This window comes from Triticum dicoccoides, chromosome 1A (assembly GCF_002162155.2).
Source record: "Triticum dicoccoides isolate Atlit2015 ecotype Zavitan chromosome 1A, WEW_v2.0, whole genome shotgun sequence".
In the NCBI taxonomy this organism is placed as follows: Eukaryota; Viridiplantae; Streptophyta; class Magnoliopsida; order Poales; family Poaceae; genus Triticum; species Triticum dicoccoides.
The window spans coordinates 91,534,534-91,561,973 of record NC_041380.1 but is presented as its reverse complement, the minus strand read 5'-3'; positions in this window follow the sequence as shown (position 1 = coordinate 91,561,973).

Genomic DNA, 27,440 nt, shown 5'->3' with positions numbered 1-27,440 from the left:
ATGCAACGACGTGGCAGATGGGGCAATAGAACAAGGTTATGGTTCAAAAAGAGGTAGCATACCTGAGGGTCGGCGGGAAGTGGCTTCGCTCGTGGTCGTCGTCCTCCGCACACACTACGACAGCGAGCTTGGGGACGGCGGCCATCCCGTGCGGGCGCTAGGTCTGAGAGGACGGCCTTGTCGTCAGTGCGTGACCTCGCTCGCCGACGACGAGTGCGTCAATGCTGCACATCCTTTTCTTCCCCGGCGGATCTGTGACCACCGGTGAGGAGGGAGAGAGGGCCTGTCTTTTTTAGATCTGGAGAGAGGGTGGTAGTGTGAGAAGCAAGTGGGAAGCCGTTAGCAAGAAAGCGCTGAAGCTCCAGCCTATATATCTTTTTTATACTACTAGTACTGGAGGTGGAGTAGTGGTAGAGTAGTTTATATTTTCTCTGCGTACAGTACCAGTTAGTCGTGCTTCAAAACTGATCAGCACATCATTAAAAAACAAAGGTCGATAACTAATGCGGCACCTCGGACCAACGCGGCCAGATCGCATTTTGCACGAGAAATTACACACCATGTTTCGTTGACATGTGGTCCCGTTCCAACATATCGGTGAGACGACGGCGAGTAGTAGGAGTATTTCCGAATGGACATGTAGGCCGGGGCGCCTCTTCGTTAACCGTGGCAAACTCGCAACCGTCCACCGACTCTTCTCCTTTCCCTCTCGATTTGGAACTGCTGTCGCACGCTCTTCCTGTCCCTCCTCCATTTTCCTTCAGCCCTTCACCCTTTCTTCTGCCATTGTTCGATCGTCTTCTCCATGGAGGGAACAGGCCGGAAACGACCCCGTTATTCTTGCCCCGATATGAAAGATGACATGGTGGAGGAACTAATTGATCGGTGCGACATCATCACCTCGGCTAGCATGGCAGGTTCGTTCAAGCCCATTCTCGACTCAACTAATAACATAATTACAAGGAACCCAAGAGTCAATGAGCGGTTTGATCTCCCCTATCTTCTTCGCCGTGACCCTGATGACTGGCGCTGGCACGACGGAGGCCTCGCCTTGTGCAAGTTGATGCCGCTTGATAATGATATGTATCATGTTAAGATGCCATCGCTTGAGGGCAAGGCTTGGGCGGGAGCAAATGGAGATTGGGTTGTTTACATTGGGTCCAACTGCGAGTGGGAACTTGTGAATGTGTACACTCGTGACCGGGTTCCACTTCCAAAAATCTCATCAGACTGCCCAGAGGTTGAGCACACCGGTATTGCACACACGTTCAAATACGATCATGGTGACTGTCTTCTATGGAAGATAGCAATTTGTCGAGTTCCCAACCGATCTTGGAATTATAACAACTATCAAGTTGTTGCTATCTTCGACAAGCTTGTTGTCGTACTTGGTGGTTTCACTCGATGGATATTGCTCAAAAATCAGTTTGTGTACACGGATGAGTACTGTGATGCAATTCAATACGAGGGCCTTGTGTTTGCTGCCACCACTCATGGCACTGTTTTTGCATGGGATCCTCGTAGTTTTGGTACGTTTGTCTTCCACCGTAATTATAATTGTTTCATCCACATGCATGCGGGTTAGCAAGTTTCCCTTTACTAATTAACCTTCTTCTTGTGTTTCCATGGTCCTGTGAACATCCCACCACCTATACTTGAAAATTTTTATAACCAAGGGGGAGATGACGATGGTGATGATCACGAGCATGAGGACGAGCAGCACCCATATACTCTGTGGCGCCTGGCAACTAATTCCGATGGATCACCTCTTCTTGTGTGTATACAACCCATTGATGATGTTACTGCTAAGGAAGCAGGTGTAGTCTCCCATGGTTGCACTCTTCGGACCTATTCCAACACCCGTTGCATGGTATTCGGGATGGATACTAGTGTGCTAGCGCCAAGTCCTTCTCCCTGGTACAGAATTGATAGTCTTGGAGAAAACTCGCTGTTCCTTGGACAAAACTATCCGATGATGGTGAAAGGCGATCCAACTGCTGTTGACACAACGTTACTAGTACCATTTATGAGAAGCAACTATGTCTATACTTTAGACATTTGGGTGGTTCCCTACCCTGGTACTGATATAGTAGGCCGCTTCTACCTGGATGATTAGTCCTGCGTTGGTTTCCAGATCAACAATCGATGGCCCGTCCCAGAGAATCACTTGTGGTTCAAAGCAAGCGTTTCCAACGCCGAGGAATGGTTGAGTTGAAGTTCATTTCATTGCTTGCTATTTGTTGTGTGGTGAAAACTTTAGTATTTATAATGTATCCTTGTTGTCGATGTGGGTTGATGACTTGTTGTATGTAATAAAATGATATGCCTGTGATAAACTTACTAAATTTATGAATGGCTTTCGAGTCGCTTATCTGAGTGAGTGGTGCGATGAGGCAAAAAATATTTTCCCAATACATAATTGTACGTGCATTACAAGAGGTTATCGGATGAGGCCAATCAAAAATAGTAGTACACTATTTGTACTAGCTTCACATGCTTCGCGCGTCGGGCGGGTGTTTTTACTGTAGCCATATGTTAATGTGTTCGCTGCACGTAACCAGCACCTTGAATCCTCGATACTAGTACTATATAGTAGGAGTAAGTAGTAGGAGTAGTAGGGTGGCATGGGCTAGAACAAGCATTCACGTCCAGGAGTACGACACACGCCACCACCACGACATCCATCTGACACCATATTATTTCTTGGAGTCCGTGCTAGAGTAATCTCTTCAACCTCGTCGTTTCTCTAACTTCAGCCATCGCGCGGCGGGTGAGGTGGGGGTTTGCCGATAGTCGTTTTCCTTAACTGCGGTCCCACTTGTAAGGCCAACTCCAACGCATGACCCCAAATGGACCTCCGTTTTGCATGAACTCCAACGATAATTTTGACTAGAAAAGCAAGACCAAAGAAAACAAGAACCACAAGAATACATTTTACTACTCGTGTAAGTTGGATTAGTGCCTTCTCGATGCATTCATTGTTGATCTGCGGAGGCTCAATCTTGCGTGCTTCTTTCTTCTTCGAGTGTAAGGAAGTAGATGTTGCTTCCTCGCATCTAGTCTCATTTCTAGCCTCTATTCTAGTAGGAGTATCAACAAGTGCACTAATCTCATCTCTAGCCTCTGTGCTAGCTAAAAGTGATAGAACATCTACTAAATTGTGCTATATCAATATATGGATGTACTCTTCTTCCCAATACAAAAACTTGCATCCATTCTACTCCCTCCGTTGCACAATATATGCCTTCTATTTGTCAAAATATATATGTATCTAGACATGTTTTAGTATATAGGTACATCCATTTTTGGATAAATGGAAGTCAAGTATTTTGGAACGGAGGGAGTACACAATAAATTTTTTAAGTTAGCACAACTAGTCTAATCCGAGAGGACAACCGAAGATTTGGTCGGGTTCTTCCTCCTTTTGCCGACACGTGGGACATCCAGCATCCAGGTCGTGTCATGAAAGAAAATAGAGTGGTAGTTGAAGCCACGAGATGTGCATCTTGGGTTAAACTGTAAATAGAATCTTACTACTCTTGAGTAACTCCAAAAGCGGCCACCAAAGATCTTTATTGGATTTGTTTTTCATCACCAGCACATCGAGGTGAAAGATGTGCAGGTTCAGTGGGTCCTCTTGCGTTTTCACTGACATGTGGGGCCGCATGTGAGCAAACAGACGATGAGCTCCCCTCGTCCGCTGGCTAGCTAAGAAGAGAGATAGAGGAGGGCTGAGCACGGACTGCAGGAAATTTGTTCTACGTACCTCGATATAGGCTCGATATAGTGGGCTGGCATGGGCCATAACAAGCATTCACGTCTAGCAGTACGACACACACCACCCACACGAGTCCCATCCGACACCAATTTTCTTGGAGTCCGTGCTACAACCATCTCTTCTCCCTCCAGTTTTCTCAGCCATCGCGCGGTGGGCGGGGTGGGGGTTTGCCCATAGTCGGTTTGCTCAACTGCGGTCCCATTTGTATGTGAAAATGCAACACCACATGCATTCCCGCTTGAGCGGCGTGCCAGACCAACCGTGTGGGGGTGCGACGCGAACACGGCAGGCTTTTCCTTTTGAACTCATAACTTGTAAAATTTGGTTCTGCTCCATGGCGCGACCGATAGATAGAAAACAAAGATTTTGCCTAGAGTAATGAGAAGTTTGGTTCTGGCACCGTTCATGCATGGAGTACATACGAAAATTATGAAGTTGATGCGAAAGGTAAGATAATTACTGTAGTATCATATACTACTACATGGATTTGATGGAAAGATAAAAATACATACGGATCCATCAACGACATCCTCACGCCCTAGTGCGCCGGGTCACCAACCGACATGTGAGGAGCAGCGGCGTTGGCGGCGAGCTCAACATGCTTCTGAACAGTGCCGTCCAAGGTTGCCCTGCGGTCCAAGAAGGCCAGCATCCTATCGTCCTCCTCTTGCATGTAGTAGTCCTTGTGGACGATTTGCGCGTAGACGTGGGTGATTATGTCGGTGGTGTCTTGCTGCGCCAGGCGTCGCGTGGCGAGCGCGACCTCGAGGTGGACATTCTCCGGTGCGACAGCGGGCAGTCGCATGGCCACCAGTGCGTCGAAGAGGTTGTCACCATAGTGGCCGTTGAGGGTGGCGGGCATCGCAGAGCCTAGGCGCATCGACTGGAGGCTTACGTCAAAGTCGTCCACAAGCTTCTTGACGATGGTGAACTTGTCAAGGAAACCAACGAGGACCTCGTCGAACAAGGAGACGAAGTTGTCATCCAAGCGGCCCCTCGCCCTGGCGGCCTCAAGCAATACTACCTGGAGACGTTCCTCGGTGCCGGGCCGCAGGCCAACATCGTGGACCATCTGGCACAGCCGGCTGATGCTCGCGCTCATCGCCTCCATGGGTCTAGCTTAGCTTCTAGTCAACTGATCTTGCAATTCGAGTGATCACTCTTGCCCTTGGTTAGTGTGTGTAGGTGCGTAGGATTTCGTACTACTCCTCGGCCCTCTACTGCACCTACCTTTGGCTGTATGATAGGTGGGCCAGCCACCCCCTGGGCCCACATGTCATTCACCCAAAGGCAGTTGTCGTAAGTCAATGAAGCTACGCCCCCCCGTGTCGGTGCAGTATAGTCATCTCACCAGACCACTAGTTGGGGCCAAACGAGAGAAGTTTGATGTTTACTGGTTTATTGGTCCCCTTTGCATTTCGCGCCATGTTTTGACCTCTGATTTAACTAATAAAATGTTAATGCATGTAAACAAAAATGTTGTGTAAGTCACCTGACGAAAACCAAATAATCCCAAAATACTTAGGCACGATGCATTAACTCCCTCCTTGTTTCTTATTTCGTGACATATCAACCAATGAGAGATGTGGGCGGTGCATGCTTTCAATGACTTGAGACTACCAAACATGACATGCAGTGTTTAGTTCATTGCATGTAATCCTATTAGTACTCTAGTTAGCAAAAAAACATTAAGTTCTCTCGCCGATAGGAATAAAACACCATGTATTAATTTATAGAGGGAGCAGTACATTTTTTGTGACATGCATTACTAGATATTGCTAGTCAAATACTAAAATCCAGATGGACGGGGTAGTACTGCTAAATCCAGACGGTGGTGCTACTAGTACTAGTAGTAGTACTACCAATGTAGTAGTAGGAGTACTAGCACTGTACTACCCGTTGGTTATTACGTGCTGCTCCTCACAGTGAAGTGACAAGACCCTGCGCCGGAGATGACACCTGAGTATAGGCGCCATGTTCGGCATACCATATTCAGCCTCACCGTCTGCAGTCACTATCATCATGGCTGTAGAGCTAGCCTGCTTACAACTAGCCCTGTTCGACATAATTTCCCGTGTGTAGATGCCCGTGCATTGCATGGAACACCAAGATTGGGGGTAGACGGCTCCGGCAGCGGCCACCGCGCCATATTTTTCCACGGCCTTCTAGATGTGGTGGGGATGAGACAAGGCTGATTGTGAGAAACAAGGAGTTGTTTGTAAATGGGGAACAAGTGCGGGCATCTTTTTGCAAAAATGGAGAAGCTTGGTTTGTATGCGTCAGATCTAGATCCGATGGCTATTGGTGAAAGATGGGAGGCACAACATCATCACCAACTCAGGACCTGTTTGATTCATAGGATTTTGAAAACGCAGGAATAGGACACGACAATATTACAAGTTTCAAACTGATATTACAAATGTTAGGAGTAATGCTGCACCTAGGAAGAGGGAATTACTAGGAAGTTTACGTAAGAACTTTCGTTACTTTAGCTGGATGCAGCATTATCGTACAAACTAAAATCCACCGCCCTGACAAGTCACCAATGGGCAAATAAGTTTTCGAGTCTCTGGCCACTTGATGTTTCAAAAACAAATTCAGCTTCTGCAGAGACTTTGTCATTTAGGCTTAGACGCTTGCAGTGATCATCACACCATTCACTGTTGCACCAAAGAACGCCAAACCACATTACCTTGAGCACACTTGCCTCCAGAACAAAGAACCTGGCCAATTTAATCTTAGATGTGCTACCTCGGTAGTCGATCAAATCAATTTCTGTAAGATGGAGATCAAGGCATTCGATGAGATTGTTATAGTGCAACACATTTTTCACTTTCAGGTCTTTTTTTATCTGCAAAAGAAGAGAACATATTAGAGCAGCTGGCTGCATAAGATTACCGTGTCATCAAGAGGTACCAATATCATTCGCTCATACGATAGGGTTGCTGGCTAGTGATATTTTCTCTCTCTCTCTCTCTCTCTCTCTCTCTCTCTCTCTTTATGTTTCCTCTCATTTAGCTAGGAGCACGTGAAGAGCTTGGGCATTTGTTGCCTTCCACTATGTGGCTGATGCCATATTTCGCAAAAGTATGCCACATAATACGCATCGATGTCAAACCAAAAGATTTTGGCACCGCTCTCGTAATGTGAGAGAGTTGGCACCGCTGTGCACACATACCCACATGTATAAACAAATCAATCAAACCAACTACACCAGCCTCTCACTCTCCCAAACAAGTGTTTTTATTGCCTCAGTCCTCTCTCTCTCCCACACAGTGTTTTTTCATTGCGTGAGTTAATTTGGCACCGGAGCAAAGTAGGTGATCCAGATTGGGGCACCAGGTGAGCAATGGAGGGACATTGATGCCAAATGCATCACAAGTGAATTTGGCACATGTTTTGGCCTACATAGCCCACTTTTGTACTCCCCCCGTCGCAAAATTCTTGTCTTAAATTTGTCTAAATACGGATGTATCTAGTTACATTTTAGTGTTAGATACATCCGTATCTAAACAAATGTAAGACAAGAATTTTGGGACGGAGGGAATACTACCTCGTATTTAGTATAAAATTTTGACCATAGATTTACCTAAGAAAATGCCAATGCATGTCACTAAAAATTACACCATTTGAAATTATGTTCAAATAAAAATCCAACGATATAGTTCTTAGTGACATGCATTAACATTTTGTTAATTAAATCTATGGTCAAATTTTGATACTACAAAATTGGAAGAGTAAACCAGGACGGAGGTAGTACTTGCTCTTAGGGTAACCATAGAGTTACTGGAGTAGTCTAAGTTACTTTCCACTATGACTAGCCTAGGCTACTATAGTAGTACAGCATAAAAACAATGCAGGTGATCACGTGAGAAAAAAATACTAAAAACATTTCTTTCGGTGCAGTGCGTAGATGCAGTTTTGAACACTACACTTGTCATCGTAATTTGGGAAAATTACGAAAAAATTGAGCTACATTGTGATTACCGTTTACTTATAGGAAAGAAGTTTCACCTCGATGAGTAGCTTCTTCGTGCACGGAAATCATGTAAGGAATCCAACAACTTGATCCAGATTGGGGCCGATAGATTTTAGTGCTAAGATCTTCACTGTGCGCATGGACTGGGTCAAGCTTGTGGGAATCATTTTCTGGAAGACGGTCGTAAATACATCAAGAAGAAATTTAAAAAATGTGAATTTCAAGAAGACGGAGAAGAAGATGAGTGCTGTACCCGAACGATTACGAATCCAATAAAGAGTTCGGAGAATTTGGCAGACGAATACACCAATGTTATCAATTTCGGCGCATCAATGACCCCGATTTTCGTTGGACCTTCTAGATCCGATACAAGCAATCTCTCAAGGAAAGGCGCATTCTCAATGACCATAACGTGGAACAGCTGGAGTGATCTCTTCCCAATTGATGTCTTGTTGCGGGGCCAGCAAGACACATAAATCCATCGGAGATTCGTCGAGGCGATGTGGAGGCTAATGAACCCGTGGATCTGCTCAAGACGAAGGTACTCGAGCGCAGTACAGCCGCGGAGCAGGTGCTCCATAGCCTTCTTCGAGATGAAAACATTGAAGAGGTCGAGCTGCTTGAGTTGAGGGAGAAGAAGGGCGGGCCCGACATTAATCTAGGGAAGATAGCAGGAGCTGAAGCTGGCGCGGCGCAGCGTTAGCGTGAGGCGGAGCGGGGATGGCGGCAGAGAGCGACATCGTCCAGCTTCAAAGCTGAGCTCCTCGAGCTGATCTAGGGTGGGGATAAGAACCACTCGTCGAACTTGGGTTGGACCTTGCAGTTGGTACTGAACATGGGGATGTCAAGGCATCTGGCTGGCCCAGGGTGCGATGAAAGGATCTTGGAGACTGCGGCCATGCGTTTGCAATCCCCGTCGCAGTGGCAGCTGTCTACGGTGAGGTTGAGGGGGACGCAGCGCCAGAGGGGGCGCCACCGCTGGGAGAGCAGGGCGGTCCGCACGGCAGATTTTGTGGGGAGGAGGCCGATGATGACGAGCAGCATGTCGTCGGGGAGGCTGCTGATGAAGTCCAGGCTCGCCGAATGCGGTTTTGGCTCGAGCCGCCTCCACTTGTTGGCTGCCTCACCGTCCATCTCAACCGGCAGCGACGCCGGTGTACATGTGTGCTGGTGTGTGTTGTGTGCTGGGTGTGCGCGAGTGCGTCCTTCTATGCATGCCACCGCGCAGTGGTGAATTGTGCGCGAGTGCGTCCTTCGCACGCAAGAAGTTTGTCCTCAATGCGCCCTCAATTTACTAGCGTGCGGGGTGCTACCCCGAGTGGTTTCAATTTTGTTTACTTCACCGCGTGTCAGATGGGCCTCTAGTTTACTTACTTTCACCCACTGCCACATGGGCCAGCACACGAAGATACAGAACACGAGCTGACAAGGCAGCATGTGGATTGGTTGACCGGTCAACTAAACAATATATGGAGCTATACACTAACACAGTGAGTGTATAATCCATCGGTATAGAGAGTTTGAGTGAGAGGGGAGGCCCGTGAGAGATAGCAGAGAGAGAGAGAGAGAAAGAGCTACTCCCTCCGTTCGGTAATGTAGTTCCAACATTTTTTAAGTCAAACTTTTGAAACTTTGACCAAGTTTATAAAGAAATTACTTATATCTACAATACCAAAGATAAATGATAGTATGAAGTAAGTACATGTTGTGATGAATCTAATGATCATTCCAGATGTAAATGTTTTTCTCCACATATACCTGGTCAAACTTTTCTGAGGTTTGACTTTTCAAAACATCCATATGCTTATGGACGTGACAGAGTCCCTAACTAGAGAGAGAGAGAGTGAAAAAAGTGTGTGTGCATGTGAGAAAGAGACATGGACAACACACGATAAAAGTAGAGAAAAAGCGTGCGTGTCTTATGCAAACATATCACACATGCATCTTCGACAACGGAGGCAAGGTGAGGAGATAGTGTGTGGTTGTTTGGAACCGAGAGAGAAAGACCCCTAGCACGTGGCCAAGAGGGGTCTGACAAACAAGGGAGAGAGGTTGAGAGAGACGTACGGAGAAAATGCAGACATGGGGAGGAGAGAGTGTATTTTTGTCATAGAGAGATCCCCTGGAGATCGTGATGGGACTACATGGGTGGGAGATCGAGCGACAAGGTGTGTGCGCGATAGAAGATGCCCCGAGAGATATCGAGATAGACGTATGGATGGAAGGAGACAATACGTGTGTTCCTGATGGCTAGTACGAGGTAATCATACTTAGGAGGGGGGAGTGCTTTCGCCTATGATGGAGTGAGGGATTATGGTACTTAGGGGTGTGCATGTCACATGGAGAGAGAACAAGGCGGAGAGTGTTGGATGGGTCTATATGTATAGCGCAAGCAAGACATGTGTATGTGTGAACCAGGGAGATATAAGGCCAGTTTGGCTTGCGTCTTGAGCATCTTTTGCCTGGCCTGGGGTTGTGGCTGGATTTCATGCACGCTTGTTTGGTTGCTACCCCGTGAAAAAGAAAGCCCACCTGGCCTAGGTTCCCTTGCACTTTAATTAGCCTGGCTGAACTCCAGACACTGCAAGTAGCCTGGCCCAGGCGACCGATTTCAAACGCCTGGCCGTGCCTGGTCGTGTGGCCACGAGGCTAACAGCAACATGGATGGATATTATCATTAAATAATTGATGCATGGATTGATTGATGGGACGTTGATGCTTTGCCTGGCCCAGGAATGAACCAAACGCTTCAGCACCACACAAGCCTGGCCAGGTAGAAATATTTTACATCTCACGTCCACACCAGGCAGTACCAGCCATCAAGGCATGAGGGTCAGGTCACGAACCAAACTGACCAATAAAGTTTGAGAGAGATTGAGGAGCCCCGATAAGGCTGAGTGGTGCGTCAGATAGCTGAGAGGGGGAAAGAGATATTCCATCCGCTCGATAATGCAGTGCATGTAAATTTTTTAGAAGTCAAACTTTGGAAACTTTGATCAGGTTTACGCAAATGTTATTTATATCTACAATACCAAAGATACATCATACAAAACTACATCTCATGGTGAATCTAATGGTATATGTTTGCCATACTAGATGCAATTCTTTTTCTCCACGTACATGGTCAAACTTTGTGATATTTGACTTTTCAATAAATCTATATGCTATGGACCGAGGAGAGTGCCTCAGTCGAGGCAGATCAAGTGCGTGTGAAGGAGAATGAGTAAGTGTGCAAAAAGAGTATGTGTGTGAAAGACAAAAGTGACAACAAACGATAAATTAGAGAGAGAGAGTGTGTGTGTGTGTTTTCGTTTCTTATGCAAACATATCATGCATGCATCTCCGAGATGGAAAAGCGAGGCGAGGAGATACACGAAGATAGCTAGTGTGTGATTGTTTGCAACGGAGAGAGACACCCCTGTAGCACATGTCCAATAGAGGTCTGGCCAACAAGGAACAAAGGTCGAGAGGGACACATGGATGGCATGGACGCATGGGGAGGGAGAGAGGGTGTGTTTTTGATAGAGAGATCACGTCGAGATCATGAGGGGACTATATGGGTGGGAGATCGAGGGAGTGTGTGCACGATAGAAAGATGCCTCGAGAGAAATCGAGATAGACCATGCACATGTTTGTGATGGAGACTAAGATTAGCTAGTCATATACATATAGGGGGGACTACGTGTGCCTACATTTGAGTGAGAGACCATCATACTTGGCTAGCTGGGCATGAGATTGTGTGTGTGTGCGTGTGAGATGGAGAGAGAACGAGGGGGAGAGATGGAGTTTTAGATGAGCCTATCGAGTGCGAGTGAGATATGCATGTGTATGTGTGACCCAGGTGGATGGAGAGTTTGAGAGAGAGGGGGAAGAGCTCCGAGACGACATAGTGGTGCGTGAGAGAGTTACGGGCAAAGAGCCAAGGAATTTGTGTGCGTACGATGAGTGCACCCAAGATATCTAGCTTGGACTAGCTAGAGTATCATACATAGTGTGCGAGAGAGACCTATAGATGGTGTATATATGCATGCAAACTAGAAAGACCCCCCCACACACAAAGAGAGGGAGAGATGGAGATAAAGGGAGAGGGGCCAACAAGGTTTTTGTGTCGGATGCATGCGACAAAATTGAAGATTGTCAGCGAGATAGAGAGAGAGATAACGGGAGTGCGGGAGAGGGGGAGGTCGCGTTTTATGCATCAAAGACTGATATAAACCATGTTTCAATATAAACTTGCATTCAAATATTTAAATTGGAGAACATGTTGTGTGCAATCCACACATGAACGGATATATGCGTATATCAAACAAGTTTATTAATTTGACTTTCAACATGTTCATGGAGTACTATAATACTGTACAACATGCAACTCGATTGAGGCGTTCAATTTTGGATTTAGTTCACTATTTTGACCTACTGAACGAGCTATTTCATTGAATCGAGATATTTATTTTGGGTTTTATTCGCGTTTTTGAGTGGGTCAACTATTTGTCATATAGTAAATCGCTAGCAACAAGAATGTAAAAACACATTACTCCCGAGCATCTCTCCATCTAAAAAAGAAGTGACAAGCTAATATTTAAAATTTGATCCGAATCGACTTGGTAAGGTAGATGTGGATGCTCATTCTACCAAAATTTGAACGAACCATTAAACATCCTCTCTGCTCGGTGGAATTCGCACGAGCAAATAAATGGGAGACGCGAAATTACCATCCTATGTGGACACACATCAATTAGCCCGTTGTACATCGATGGTAGGTTCGTAACTTCATCCAAGCGCGCCTTCTCCTCGGCCGAAATGACAAGTGCCGAATAATTCATAAACCATGGTCGGCAAAACACGCTCTCCTCGCCTCAAATAGCTCGCGCCCACTATTTCAAAACACGCTCTCCTCGCCCAAAATCGCTCGCACCCACTATAGTTCAAAACACACCCTCCTTGCCCGAAATCGCTCCCGCCCACTATTTGAGGAGAAGCAGAGTTACTCTACTATCCCCAACCCTCAGTACATAGACCCAAGCCGAGAAGCCTATATGCAAGGGTAGAATTGTAACCCCCCCTCACATTTCAGAAAAATGCGTCCATAAGACATGGTTCCACTCCCCTCCCAATTCCCCCCGCCCGCCCGCCCCCATTCATACCTCATGGGCACCAAATCACCTTCTCCCCGGGAAGCTCCCTTCTCCTGAGCCGCGAAACCTCCGCCCCACCTCCATGGCGCCACCCACCGCACCGATTTCACAGCCTCCCTCCTCCCTAATGCCGGAGACACTGTCCATTTGCTGTCGTGCACTGGGCCATGTGCCTCTTACTTCATGTTGCTGGTGCTGCCTCGACGACGGCCACGTGAACCGTACCGGAGCCGATTCACCCCTGCCGTTGTTCACGGCGCCGGAGCGGCTCCATCTTTGGATCCGTCCAGAGTCCTGGCGCTGCTTACGCGTAGCCGTCGACCATCACGACATCGCTCTTTCCCTGCCGCTGGTCGCCACCGCAACCGCGCCGGCCTCACCGACTCGGCAGCTGGACCTGCCTACTTCACCATGCCGCAAGATAGGTCGCACCCTCATCTCAAATCACTTTATTTAGGCATCAGTTGTCTGAATTTTTATTCTGGGCCAATCGATTCCCAATGGGAAGCAGCACCCCTTGAGGTGGCAAAGCTCCTAGGCTGCCGGTTGACTGGTGTCTAACGTAAGGGTGCGGGGCCGCAAGTGCGCTGCAGAAGCAGCGCTTAGATGGCTATCTTTTAGAGTTGCGTTGGTTGAAGGTACTGCCGCCGCCGGATCTGGATGATGGGGAGTCTTTGTGGATTGGCCCAGGGGCGGCGCAACCACGGCAGTGCGGTGGGGCGGGGAGCGGGGTTTTGGCCGGGGCCATGGACGGTGGAGGCAGGATGCTCTGCCGTTGGTCGCTGGCTGTTCGGGGAAGATTCCGAATAGTGTCAGCCGGGAGGCACAAGACGACCAGCTATCCGGCGTAGATCGGACAGTACCAAAATAAAATAAAATCATGTGAGCCCAATTTAGTCTTCAGTCAACAGACATGTGACCACTCTTGTACCTTGCTGTTGATCTCTTAGTGTATTTCTTCAGATCAAAGAGATATGTCGTTCTTAACATTATGTGTTATCTGCATCTTCAGACACACCCTCTTCTGACTCACCGCAGCTGCTCCAACAAGGGAAGCATACACCAGAAGGGAGCTATAGTCCCCACTCAACAGTTCCCTGCATCGAATGCGCGTGCCCGACATGGACATCCACAACAACTGTAGGGCCGTCGACAAGTTAGCACATGATGCTCACTCCTATGGATGGCAGCCAGATAGGTTGTACCCTCATCTTAATTGTGTGCAACATTTATGGCTTTGTTATTCATCTAAGCATGGAAAATTGATCATCACATTTCACTATATATTCATGCTGATCTCTTACGGGTCTTGTTCAGGAGTTAACACTGTTCCATAGTTCAGCTAAGATACTTGTTCTTTAGGTAACGTTGTTCCATAGTTATCATCCATCAGCCAATGCTATCCCACAGGCTGGTGATTATAGTATTATACCACTTCTAGTCTTACCTATGTTGTTCTTTAATACTTTTGTGTGCCATCTAGTTAATCTCGAGTACAAACGATACATATTCTGTAGCTTTCATCTGTGTTCTCCCTTTAGTTTATGAGACTTGTTGCTGCTAGTTAACCCCAGTCCTACTATTTATGTCGTCTCCTACAGGCACTCATTACATAAATCTAACTACTAGTTGTCTTCCATGCATGTCAGATATAATTGCACACACTGATATATCCACAAGAACCTCACGGAGCAATGTAAAGGCCAATAAACTTGATGTCAATGATACCCAATATGATGGAACATGTAAAGGCAGTTCTTCAGAAGACTTGCAGAAAGATGATGAATCCTCTTCACCCCACAAGGTCCTTGCTCTAACTTGGCCTGTGATATGGGTACAACATGCATATAATGTCCTGGAGTGTATCTACTCTGTTGCAATGCCATGTGCTTAGCATGCTGATCATGCATGTAAATATGGCATGCCTTCCTGTTTTTCAGTACCTATTCCATTCATGATAACATGTTTTCAAATTCAAGTACTGTCATTCTACTCCATCGCAATGCCATCTGCTATTTTTGGACATCATGCTTCTAAATATCTTATGCATTGTTATTCATCAGTATGTACTTCATCTGTCTACCATACCATGTTTTTTTACATTGAAGTGCTGCTCTAGTGCTCTGTTACAATGCCATCTTATTTTCCCAATCATACACGTGTATGTTTCCTTAGTTATTTCTGTACATATTCCGCTAGCATACAATTTTACATTCAACTAGTGTTTTTTTTGCTGTGTTGTCCTGTCGTATCCCTAGCTCTTACACCATACTCCCTCCGTCCGGATTACATGTCGCCGAAATGGATAAAAAAGGATGTATCTAGAACTGAAATACGCCTAGACCCATCCATTTTTTTCGAATGGAGGGAATACATGTCAATATGTCATGCCTTTCTATTCTTCAGTACCTATTCCATCTCTCTGCTGTCGCATGTTTTATAATTAAACCACCGTTCTTCTATACAAGGCATGCAAGGGGAAGACGACTATGTTAGAATCTGAAGGGTTACAAACAAGGCCTTTGCAAAAGATCCAAACGCCAGGAGATAATAAACCAACTCCAGTTTTTATAGATACTGCTCCAGCATAGATAAACCCAACTCCTACTGATAATAAGCAGATTCCAGTGGCCAAAGAACTAGTCCGCTCCAGTCCAGCAAAAATATGTCAACTCAATTCTAAGAAGCGTGTGCGTGTCCTTGCATCATGAAATTTTATAGCATGCTGATCATATTTTCTACATGTTTCTTACCCATCTCTCTTTTAGAAAATAAGCTTAATATATAGAAGAATTTCTGCAATGGTATCGTTTATGAGGAAAGATTCTTGCAGGAATTCTCTGTGCTCCAATGTAGATGTAAGTACCTGTTGTATATCACTATATTTTTACATCAGCATGTATTTTGTTAATCGGCGTGAATCCAACCTTTATCTGATCTAAATTTAGTTGTAGCAAAATGTATGATTAAAGGCCACAATGTTGATTTTTGCAAGGAAAACTGCCTGGTAGTTTTGCATCCTGAGCTGCATGAGTGTACTATCTCATATCAGTGGGTTTGAATACTTTGGTTCTGCAGTGGGGTTTTCAGTGTTTTTTTACTGTGTTTTCATGTCTTATCCCTAGCTCTTACATCATACTCCCTCCGTCCGGATTAAATGTCGCAGAAATGGATAAAACTGGATGTATCTAGAACTGAAATATGCCTAGACCCATCCATTTATTTCCGGATGGAGGGAATACATGTCAATATGTCATGCCTTTCTATTCTTCAGTACCTATTCCATCTCTGCTGTAGCATGTTTTATAACTGAATCACCATTCTTCTATATAAGGCATGCAAGGGGAAGACGGCTATGTTAGAATCTGAAGGGTTACAAACCAGGTCTTTGCAAAAGATCCAAACGCCAGGAGATAATAAAACAACTCCATTTTTCATAGATACTGCTCCAGCACAGAGAAACCCAACTCCCATCGATAATAAGCAGATTCCAGTAGCCAAAGAACTAGTCTGCTCCAGTCCAGCAAAAGAATGTCAACTCCATTCTAAGAAGCGTGTGCGTATCCTCGCATCATGAAATTTTATAGCATTCTGATCATATTTTCTACATGTTTCTTACCCATCTCTCTTTTAGAAAATAAGGTTAAACGATACAAGACTTCCTCCATTGGGATCGTATTCGAGGAAAATATCTTGCGGGAATTCTTTGTGCTCCAATGCTGATGTAAGTACCTGTTGTATATCACTATATTTTTACATCAGCATGTATTTTGTTAATCGGCGTGAATCTAACCTTTATCTGATCTAAAATTAGTTGTAGCAAAATGTTTAAGGCACCAATGTTGATTTTTGTAAGGAAAACTGCCTGGTAGTTTTGCATACTGAGCTGCATGAATGTGCTATCTCATATCACGCATATTACTGAATTGTAGTGCTTCTCTGGTTGCCCATTCATTCATTCATTGTGTCAATGTTGCTTTCGTATTACCTTACCTGGCTGATGATAGCTGTGCCATATTGTGTTAATTTGGTGTAGGCTAGTTGCCCAAACGTTCATTGTGTCAATGTTGCTTTCCTATTATCTGACTTGGCCAATGATAGCAATGCTAGTGTGTTAATTTTGTGCAGGCTACTGAAGATAAGAAGACAAACTCTGAAAACAGTAAGGCAACCCCATTGTTTCTTTCCAGTAAATCTAGGCCAGGTAATATGGCAATAACTCATGATTAATCTATTTGGTTCCTGTCCTAATTTATGTTATGATGCAGTGGTCGAGACACTCTCCACTATCAATAATACAAGCCTGCCAAAATCGCCATCTGAATCTGGTCAGTATCCTCTGTCTCGAATGCAACAGAATAAATGTATGTTTGTGAACCAATTAATGGCTGAAGCAATGATGGAAATGGCGGATGAATCAGAGGTGCGGAGTCGTGTGACACAACAACTGATCAATGTTTTCAGAGACAGTGTAGCAAAGCAGCAAGAACTTGCCCACATGCTTATGGGCGTCATCTGTGCTGAGGTTGCAGATTGTGACGTTGTAGATGGTTAGGCTCTGCTCATTTATTTGCACTGGCATCAATCTTTGATTGCCCAGTGGATGTAATTTCCTGTAATATATGCTGGATGTGCAACGTTATTCCCTGTATGTCGTACCTTTGCTTGATCGGTTTTGGTCATGTGCATAATTGCTCGTCGTAATGGGCTCAAATTATCTAATTTGGCCTAAAGACATGAACAAACTTTAGTGGGCCCATTAAGTTAATGGGCCGTTACTAGGCCGAAAGTTAATGGTCGGCCCTCTTACCTCCCGGGTCGTTAACAGACCGACATCGAAGCGGGCAACAGGTGGCCCCAATTTATTTCACGGGCCATTAACAGGCCGTTACGAAGTTTGGGCTACATATGGCCCAACTATACTGTAGGCCTTTAGGAGGCCGAAAGGGACAGCGGGCTTGTACTGGACCATGAAGAGCATGGGCCGCTAAGAGGCCAAAAGCCAGGTCGTATTGTAAATGGCCCAACTGTGTTGTGGGCCTTTAGCATGCCGAAAGAGAAACCGGGCTGGTATTGGACCATGAAGGGCGTGGGCCGTTAAAAGTCCAAAACTAAGGTCCAACTACAAATGGTCCAACTCATTTATGGTACGTTAACAGGCCAAAAGGCACACAGGGTCGGGAATTGGCCCAACACTTAAATGGGTCGCTACAAGGCCAAAACTCAGGTCTGACTACAAATGGCCCAACTGATTTATGGGTCGTCAACAGGCTGAAAGTGACACCGGGCCAGAAATTGGCCCAACACATAAATGGGCCGCTAAAAGGCCGAAACTCAGGTCCGACTACAATGGCCCATCAGATTTATGGGCCGTCAACAGGCTGAAAGACACACCGGGCCGGAAATTAGCCCAACATTTAAATGGGTCGCTAAAAGGCCGAAAGAAGTACATCCTGATAATTGGCCCATCCATTAAATGGGCCGTTAATAGGCCGAAATCTCATCGGGCCGATATTGAGCCCAATATATCGGGCTGTTAACGGGCTCGAACAGACGATGGGCTGCAATGGTGTCAATTATTTAACAGGCCGTTGACGGGACGAATTGGCACATATCGTATGGGCCGTGGGCTTAAATGGACCTGGCACAAGTAGGCCTTATATGGTCCGGCCTGCTAATTTTTACTGGGCCGACCTTTTTTGCCGGAATGGGCCACTGTTGGGTTGTGCCACGTGTCGACCTATCATAGGCGCCTCCTGTCCAATGAGTGGATGACATCTGTCCCAATGGTGAGGCAACACGTGTTTCCTTCGGCCAATCAGAATTTTACACGTGGAAATTTCCCATTGGTCAAGGCTATTAACGGGTTATCGGATCCAAAATCCGACCCGATAGCTTAATGACGTTCCGTTACGATGGATGCCACGTGTCGGTCACCCTTGACGAAAGCACTTCTGTGACGCGCGATTTATCGTCATGAAAGTGGACACTTCCGTGATGGTAATTTTGGTAATGTCATGGAACACTTCTATGACAGCACATGTATGACTATCTTGATTCTGTCATAAAATTGTCATGGATGTACATGCATGACAAAAAACGCAACCTATTATGACAAACACGTATCATCATGGAAGTGTATTTTTTTTGTAGTGTCAAGGGCCGCACAGCCGCTAAGTTAAACCTTCATTCAAACCTTGTAAGTCGGGCCTCACATGACCAATCGCCATTTTAACTTTGACAACTTCAGGGTCTTTATAAGATTGACTGTCAAGAGTATGGTGAGTCATTCCAGGATCACCTGGGTGGAGTGGCAGACTTACGAAGGCAGGATAACCTGGATTGTTTGGTGAACACACCTGCCATCCAAGCCTATTACAAGGGTCAACAAAGCTCTGTCCATTAACAAAGAGCCCCCAAGTAATATTTCATTCCAGGCATACAAGCCAGATCAGCAGAGTAGTTATAGCTATGCTCAATGAGCAGGAAGCCCCCATGTATTTTGTAATCATGGCGTACAAGCTGGACCATGAGGGTAATCATAGATATGCTCAATAAGCAGGGAGCCCCCAAGTGATCATATGAAGAGACAATAAAGACTCATATTCTCAGAAATGAAACGACAGAGGCCTTGAATTCAGGGATGTCGGCTTTATTATATTCCTCATAATATATACATTGAAAAAGTATGTACATCATAAGAGCCAGTGGCTCAGGTGTAATAAGGCCGAAGATGAGCAATATTCCATAGCCGGTGGATCTCCTCCTCTGACGCGCGTGAGTCCTTGTGGTCTCGAACATTGACAAGGTAGTATGACCCGTTGTTCAGATTTTTGCTGACCAAAAAGGGCCCTTCCCAAGGTGGGGATAGCTTGTGCATATCTGTTTGATCCTGGATAAGCCGGAGCACCAAATCGCCTTCTTGAAAGGTCCTAGTTTTAACCCGGCGGCTATGATAATGACGCAGATCTTGCTAGCAAATCGCTGAATGAGCCACCGCAAGGTCACGCTCCACATCCAACAGGTCAATAGCATCCTGATGTGCTTTTCATTATCAGCTTCAACATAAGCCGCCACACTGGACGAGTCGTGACGGATGTCAATAGGGAGAACCGCCTCTGCTCCGTAAATCATGAAGAACGACATGTAACCCGTAGATCTGTTGGGGGTGGTATTGATGCTCCATAACACTAAGGGTAATTCCTCCACCCAACAACCCGGCGTCCTCCGCAAAGGGACCATAAGCCGGGGTTTGATGCCTCTCAAAATCTCTGGATTGGCTCTTTCAGCTTGGCCATTGGATTGGGGGTGAGCCACTGATGATACATCAAGACAAATATGCTCTCGTTGACAAAACTCTTTCATAGCACCTTTCGACAGGTTAGTGCCATTATTAGTTATAATGCTATGGGGAAAGCCAAAATGGAAAATCACCTTCTTTATGAACTGAACCGCTGTTGTCGCATCACACTTACTGACCGGCTCTTCCTCAACCCACTTTGTGAATTTGTCAACCGCCACCAAAAGTTGGTCTATTTATCTTTGGATTGTTTGAAAGGTCCAACCATATTGAGCCCCAGACTGCAAACGGCCAAGTAATTGGAATCATCCACAATTCTTAAGCCGGAACATGAGCTCGTCTTGAAAATTTCTGACAGCCATCACATTTACTAACCAAATCTTCTGCATCAGCATGAGTCGTCAGCCAATAAAACCCATGACGGAAAGCCTTGGCCACGAGAGACTTAGAGCCAACATGATGACCACAATCTCCTTCATGAATCTCTCGTAATATCTCACGACCTTCTTCAGGAGAGACACAACGTTGAAACGCCCCTGTGACACTGCGATGATACAACTCTCCATTGATAATAGTCATTGACTTAGACATCCGGGTCATGTTCTGTAACACCCCAAAGAAATTTAATCTTGTTTTATTAATTAAAATTTTGTCAGAAAGATTTATTTTCTATTTCATGACTTTTCTACTAATTTCAGAGCTACTTCTTTTCTCTGGATTTTAATTTTTCCTCTCATCTGAAACTTTTGGATAATATTGAGGGGCTTGAATGCTTTCTTAATAATTTGAATTTTGTTGGGTATGAAAGTGGAAGCATTTGTATAATACTTTTGCCAAGCATCAATTCTTTTAAAATGGCTCTTCCATTCTTTTAAGGGCTCCCATTGCACTACAACTGCGTAAAATATTTCTTATTAAATTCCATAAAAATTTGGAGAGGTCAAGCATTGCATACAGATCACTTTTTATGCAAAAGTCTCTATTGGTCTTTTGAAAATTTTGAGCTCCACTTCAATTTTTCAAATCTGGATTAGTTTGTAGTTTGCACTGCAACCTATTTAAATATTTCTTTAAAAATTACATAAAAATTTGGAGATGTCAGCAGATGCATATAACTCATTTTTATGCAAAAATCCAGTTTGTGTTTTATAAATTTTGAGAAACCATCCTCTTTTTCATTCTGGTCCAGTTTGGTATTTTGCACTTCAACCCTATTTTAAATTCCTCTGGTGACCATGGGATTTTCCCTACTTGTAGTCAACCCTACCAAACCCTTAAGTCCAAGAGATCGGCCCAATAGGCATATTTTAAATTAACCAGATTGCCCCTCTCATTTTCTGTCCAAAATTGAGTTTCACTAAAACTTGCATTGCGTAGTTCTTTGCATTCCCAAACCAACTCCACCACCATCCATTTCAGCTAAGGAGACACCGATCTAGAAGGTTTGGTTGCCATCAAAGTCATTTAGATGTCACTGGCATTTCATCAAACACCTGTAGCTCATGACCAGATTTTGCATGGTGCTGCATCTGTATTGCGAACCTCCCCTTCTGGACAAACCATCATGTCCACTAATCTCCTAGCTAGTGATAACCTAGCCCTGTTAATTTGTGTTTGCATCCAAGCCTCCTAGCTCACCAGGGCATTTCGTCGAGCGGTCACCGGGCGCAGCTAGAGCGCGCGTTTTGCACGTGCATGCGCCTGAGCTGCCGCATCCTAGGTTGACCCCTCCCCCGAGCTCGATCTGATCCGATGGTGTAACCGTGTCTCGCCCCACTCGACCGCCCCTCGCTCCCTGCAGCGTCGCCGCAGCAAGCTTCTTGGCGGCATGCCTGCGGCCTCGTCCGATCCTGCCATGGACGGCGCCGCCCAAGCCTCCTCCATTCGCCAGCTGCCCTCGTGAGCAGGCCATCCTCATCCACTCGCCCTCCCAAACCCCGCTAGCCTCCACCATGTCGCCCTGCCAGCAACAGAACGGCGGTTCACCGACGATCTTATCCGCAGCCGCGGGACCGACGTCGCCGCCTATATATAGGCCCTTCTCCGACTCCCCTCAGCCTCGAGCAGTGCCCCAATCCTCTCTTAGAGCTTCCCCAAGCCACTGATTGACCGAAAGATGCCATCTCCTTCGCCTCCGCCCGAGACACTCGCCGCCACCTTTCTGTTTATTACGAAGCCACCAGAGCCCCTCCCTCTACTCTATCGCCACCATTAGCTCCATCATGACCCCGAGGACCCCTTTCCAGCATTCAATTTTGCCCAGGAGTCGAGGTGTGCAAAGCTCCATTCCCTCCAAGAGCTCCCCTCCTCCGTGGAGGAAGGGCTACTCGCCCTCGAGCTCCGCCGCTCCCCTAACCTCCTCCAATGGATGCGACATCTCCTTCCGAGCATGTGCATACCCGGAACGCGTCGTTTGGTGCCCCTGTCGCCGGCAATCATCATCGGAACCCGCCCCTGCTCTCTGTCCAGGCGCGCGAGAGGAGGAAGAGAAACCCGACAAGCGGGCCCCGCACGTCAGCGACTAGGCCAGACCCCAACGGTTCTAAGTGAAGGCGCCCTCCACTGAGTACGTCTTCCCTGTGCTAATACGTATTCGAGTCTGAACCGTTTTCTTTTTTCAGATTTTATTAAAAATAGAGTTGACCAAAACTTTGACTCGCTATATCTTTTAAAATAAAACTTCAAATGAGTTGATTCTTTTTCTGTTATTCCTCAAATTTCATCTAGTTTATTTACATATTTATTTCAAAAATGTTCCAACAACTTTTTTTTGCACTGTTTTGGAAATGTATATTGATTTGAATTTTTTCAAAATAGGAAATGGGAGAGAAGAAAACTTTCAAAAAGTTTTGTGGTGCACCCTACCTCTCCACACACTAAAGGCAAGCATCTTGAACTCAGATATGATACAAGTTGTGTGTTGTTTGCTAGAATATTTAAAACTCCATCATTTTTTATAATGTGGAGTAGCATTATTTTATGTGGAAATCATACTCATGCATATAAGCATTTGGTGAAAATCTTTTTGCTATATATATATGTGATAAGGATGACAACAACCACTTCTCATGCCATATATGCCTAGTGGTAGTTCGGATAATGTCCGAAAGAGGGTTGTGTTCTGGTGGATACAACAACGTTACTGACATCTCGTTGTGGCGAGGATGTGCAGTGAGGCATGATGGAGCCTGAGGGGTGGTGGCCCTGTCAGTAATACTGTGCAAAGCATTGTGGTGCTAACCATGCAGGGAATACATAAACCTCCTGAGTCGACCGTAGATCGAGTCTTGTTCCAGTAACCCCCATACTTGTTTCGTACTTCCACTTGTCCCTGCCGCCGGTAGGGTATAGTTCAGTAAGTTTTCAACCCCTTTCTTGGCACACACCATACAGAGAGGCCATGGTGGAAGATACCGGTTGCAGCCGGTAGGCATGCCACCTGGTCCGGGGGCATGGGTGTTTCCGGTTGGAGCCGAGGGGGTAGCTCCCCTAGTTTGCGCGCGTTATAAATTTTGTGATCCCATGCTAGTCGAGGTTGTAGCCTCCCCACTTAGAGTTTTGCTTAACAGCTGTCGTGGGTGATTCCAGACACCGGTAAGTTAAGATGGTGTGTGCGAGTCAGGTGTGTTTTCATTTAAAAGACCGTAAGCGGAATTAGTCCCGATGGACTAAAGGAATCCGTTACTCGTGGGTAAAGAGTACACCCTCTGCAGAGATTATATCTATTCGAATAGCCATGTCAATGGTTAAGGACTACAGTCTGGGATGGGTCAAGTGTCAGTCTTAGTGTCGGTCTTTGGAGGAAAACTTCTAAACCAGAATATTGATCATGACCTGTGACGAATGATGATTGTGATTATTATTATTATGGATTAACCATTTATATTGTTGTCGAATTGTTGAGTATCCCTGGGATGGTTCTACCTCCTGAATACTCATTGTGATTATTATTATATAAGCCCTTTATGTAGTGTCGCCCAGACGCCCGACTGTGGCATGCTTGTTATTTATTTTCCCTATAAGCCCTTTATGTGGCGTCGCTCAGATACCCGACTGTGGCATGTTGATTATTTATTTTCCTTATAAGCCCTTTGGGTGGCAGCGCTCCGACGCCCAACTATGGTACACATTTTATTTATTTTTCTTATAAGCCCTTTATGTGGCGTCGCTCAGACGCCCGACTGAGGCATGCTTTATATTATTATCCTTTCGAGGCATCGTTTCAGACACCCTATCGGTTTATTTTATCTTCATTCTCAGATCTCTTATTCCTGTTTAATATGAATGACCTGCTTACGTGCATCATGAATTTTATTTTGGGACTGACTAAGTGATCATGGATTATTTCAGTGCATGATTAGCACCTTCTATGTTATACCTGTTTTCATGATGTTTGCGAGTACATTCAAAGTACTCACTGGCTTGTCCCTGGCTATTGTCTTGGCCAGATTTCTTGCTTGGAGAGGAGCTCAACGACGACAGTCCCGGAACCTAGGCAATGGAGATAGCAGCCGCGCGAAGATAGGAGTTATCCAGGTCAGCTGTTCCTATGGGAAATGGAGTCCCACAGATGCTGATGATCCGCAAACCGCTTCTGCTGTCACCCATTAGAAAAAAAATTTTGTACTCATAGACGAGTATGGTCTTGTACTGCATATTTTATATTTTGCTTGGAATTTCTGTATCAAGATTGTGTCTCATCAGCTAAAAGTAATCCTAGGGCTGGTGAGCACAAGGACCATTGACTGGAAAATTTATATCCTGGAAAACCGGTCCTGACAACCTTGGTATCAGAGCCAGGCTGACCATTGGCTAATCCTATCTTAGCCGGGTCGACCTAGGTTAACCCACTCACCAGACCTTAACCTCACCACAACCAAGCTTATCCTACCCGATAGCCCACACAGTGACCCCGACAGCTTTTGGCAGTCGGTGCCCAACCTATCAGACTAGCCCAGTAAGCTACACGCCCGTGATCGACACCTGAGTTGCCCCATTCGCAAGCGTGTGAAGGAAGACTCCGTTTTCTTTATATAAAGGGAACGTTTGCCCCAACCAACAACCATAGTAATACATCGCATTTGGTGATATATATTTATCTGTGACAATGACCCCGACCACCAGAGAACAGAACCGACAATTAATATTGCCCCCACATCACAATATGTCACCCAGCCCGGATGCTATACATGAGGCCACTCCATGACCTTACCAAGCATCCCTCACCGTGTGCACGGCCTTCGCAGCCATTTTTTCCAAGTCCCACCTTGGGATTCATATAAAGACCCCAGCTGCAATCCCGGGGGATTTTATTAAATATAATTGTGGGATTTTAACCACAGTACCATGGGTTTTCCCCAGCCATCCTGGTATAATCTGTTCAAATCGAGGGTCACTTTCATCCCCTCGAAATATTGTACAGCCAGGTAGACCCAAACCAAGGCCCTACGGAAGTTCCTTTCATTGGGAGATCTACGCCCACTCTAGTAATGGCCATGAAGATTGCTGCTTATGGAGCGGTTATCCGTCTTCAATTGCTGGCGCCCTATGACAGTGAATGTGGGTATTATTGTTTCCCAAAATAGTGAAGCAGCCAGGGAAGCTGCATCCTTTCCCTAGACCTGAGCAGGGAAAGATCCAGCACTAATTAAGAGGGTACACTATGTCATCGCTCGAGAGCGCTTAACCCAGCAGGAACTAGGATTTTCTCCAGACCTTTGCTGTATAAAACCCAAGTCGCCAGTAGCAGACCCCTGAGGGAAAACTAAAAGAGACATTTTTTTGGAGTGAGTCCCCCATCCGTTGCCCAGTAAACCAAGGATATATCCCACTGCAATGAATATTTCCTCGTGACCTATAGATTATCGCCTGAACCGTCAGCATCGTAGTTGTGTGAGTTTGTGTAGCTTTTAACTGCTTGTTGTGATACCTATGATGTGTTTTTAAATTCTTTGTATGAATGTATTGTCTTAGTAGATGTTGTTGGAAAACCGGTCCTGACATCTTCCTGGCTAAAGTTTCATCTTCAAGTAACTCGCCCCGGGTCATATAAGCCAAATATGGAATTATCCAATCAGGAATAGCATGAAGAGCCGCCAACAACTATGCCTCCGGGTGAGGAATAGCAAGATCTTCCTCTGTAGGCAATTTGACTGAAGGGTTAAGCAGAATATCAAGGAAAATGTTAGGTGGCACCGGCTAATGCTGGGACCCTAACCGGCTTAAAGCATCGGCCGCCTCATTTTTCCCGCGATCAACATGTTCCACTTGATAACCTTTGAAATGACCGACAATAGCATCAACCTCGCCGTGGTAAGCCGCCATGAGTGGGTCCTTAGAATCCCAAGTGCCTGAAACTTGCTGAGCCACCAAGTCTGAGTCGCCAAAACACCTTACCCGGCTTAGATTCATCTCCTTAGCCATCCGAAGACCATGGAGTAAGGCTTCACACTCAAATGCATTGTTAGTACAAGGGAACATCAACCTTAAAACATAACAAAATTTATCACCTCATGGGGAAGTCAAAATAACTCCAGCCCTGAGCCTTCCAACTACCTGGATCCATCGAAGTGAATAGTCCAATATGTGCTATCTGGCTTCTCCTCAGGCATTCACAGCTCTGTCCAATCATTGATAAAATCCATAAGTGCTTGAGACTCAATGGCTGTGCGTGGCATATACTTTAAACCATGGGGTTCAAGCTCAATGTCCCACTTGGCTACCCAACATGTGGCCTCTCTGTTTTGAATAATATCCCCTAAGGGAGTAGAACTAACCACAGTGATGGGATGGCCAAGGAAATATTGCTTGAGCTTTCGACTGGCTATGAACACCCCATATACCAGCTTTTGCCCATGCAGATACCTCTGCTAGGACTCAATCAGCACCTCACTGATGTAATAAACCGACCGCTAAACCAGATACTCCTTGCCTTATTCCTTTCTTTCTACAATGATTACCATGCTAACAACTCGGCTATTGGCAGCCACATATAACAACAAGGGCTCCTTATCAATCGGAGCAACAAAGACCGATGACTCAGCTAATTGTATCTTCAAGGTTTCAAACGCCTGATCAGCAACCTCACTCTAGACAAAGTGATTAGTTTTCTTCATCATCTGGTATAGAGGGATAGCCTTTTCACCCAAGCGGCTTATGAACCGACTTAAGGCCGCAATACGACCCGCCAGACGCTGAACATCATTAATACACACCGGTTTATCCAGGGAAGTGATAGCCTTTATTTTC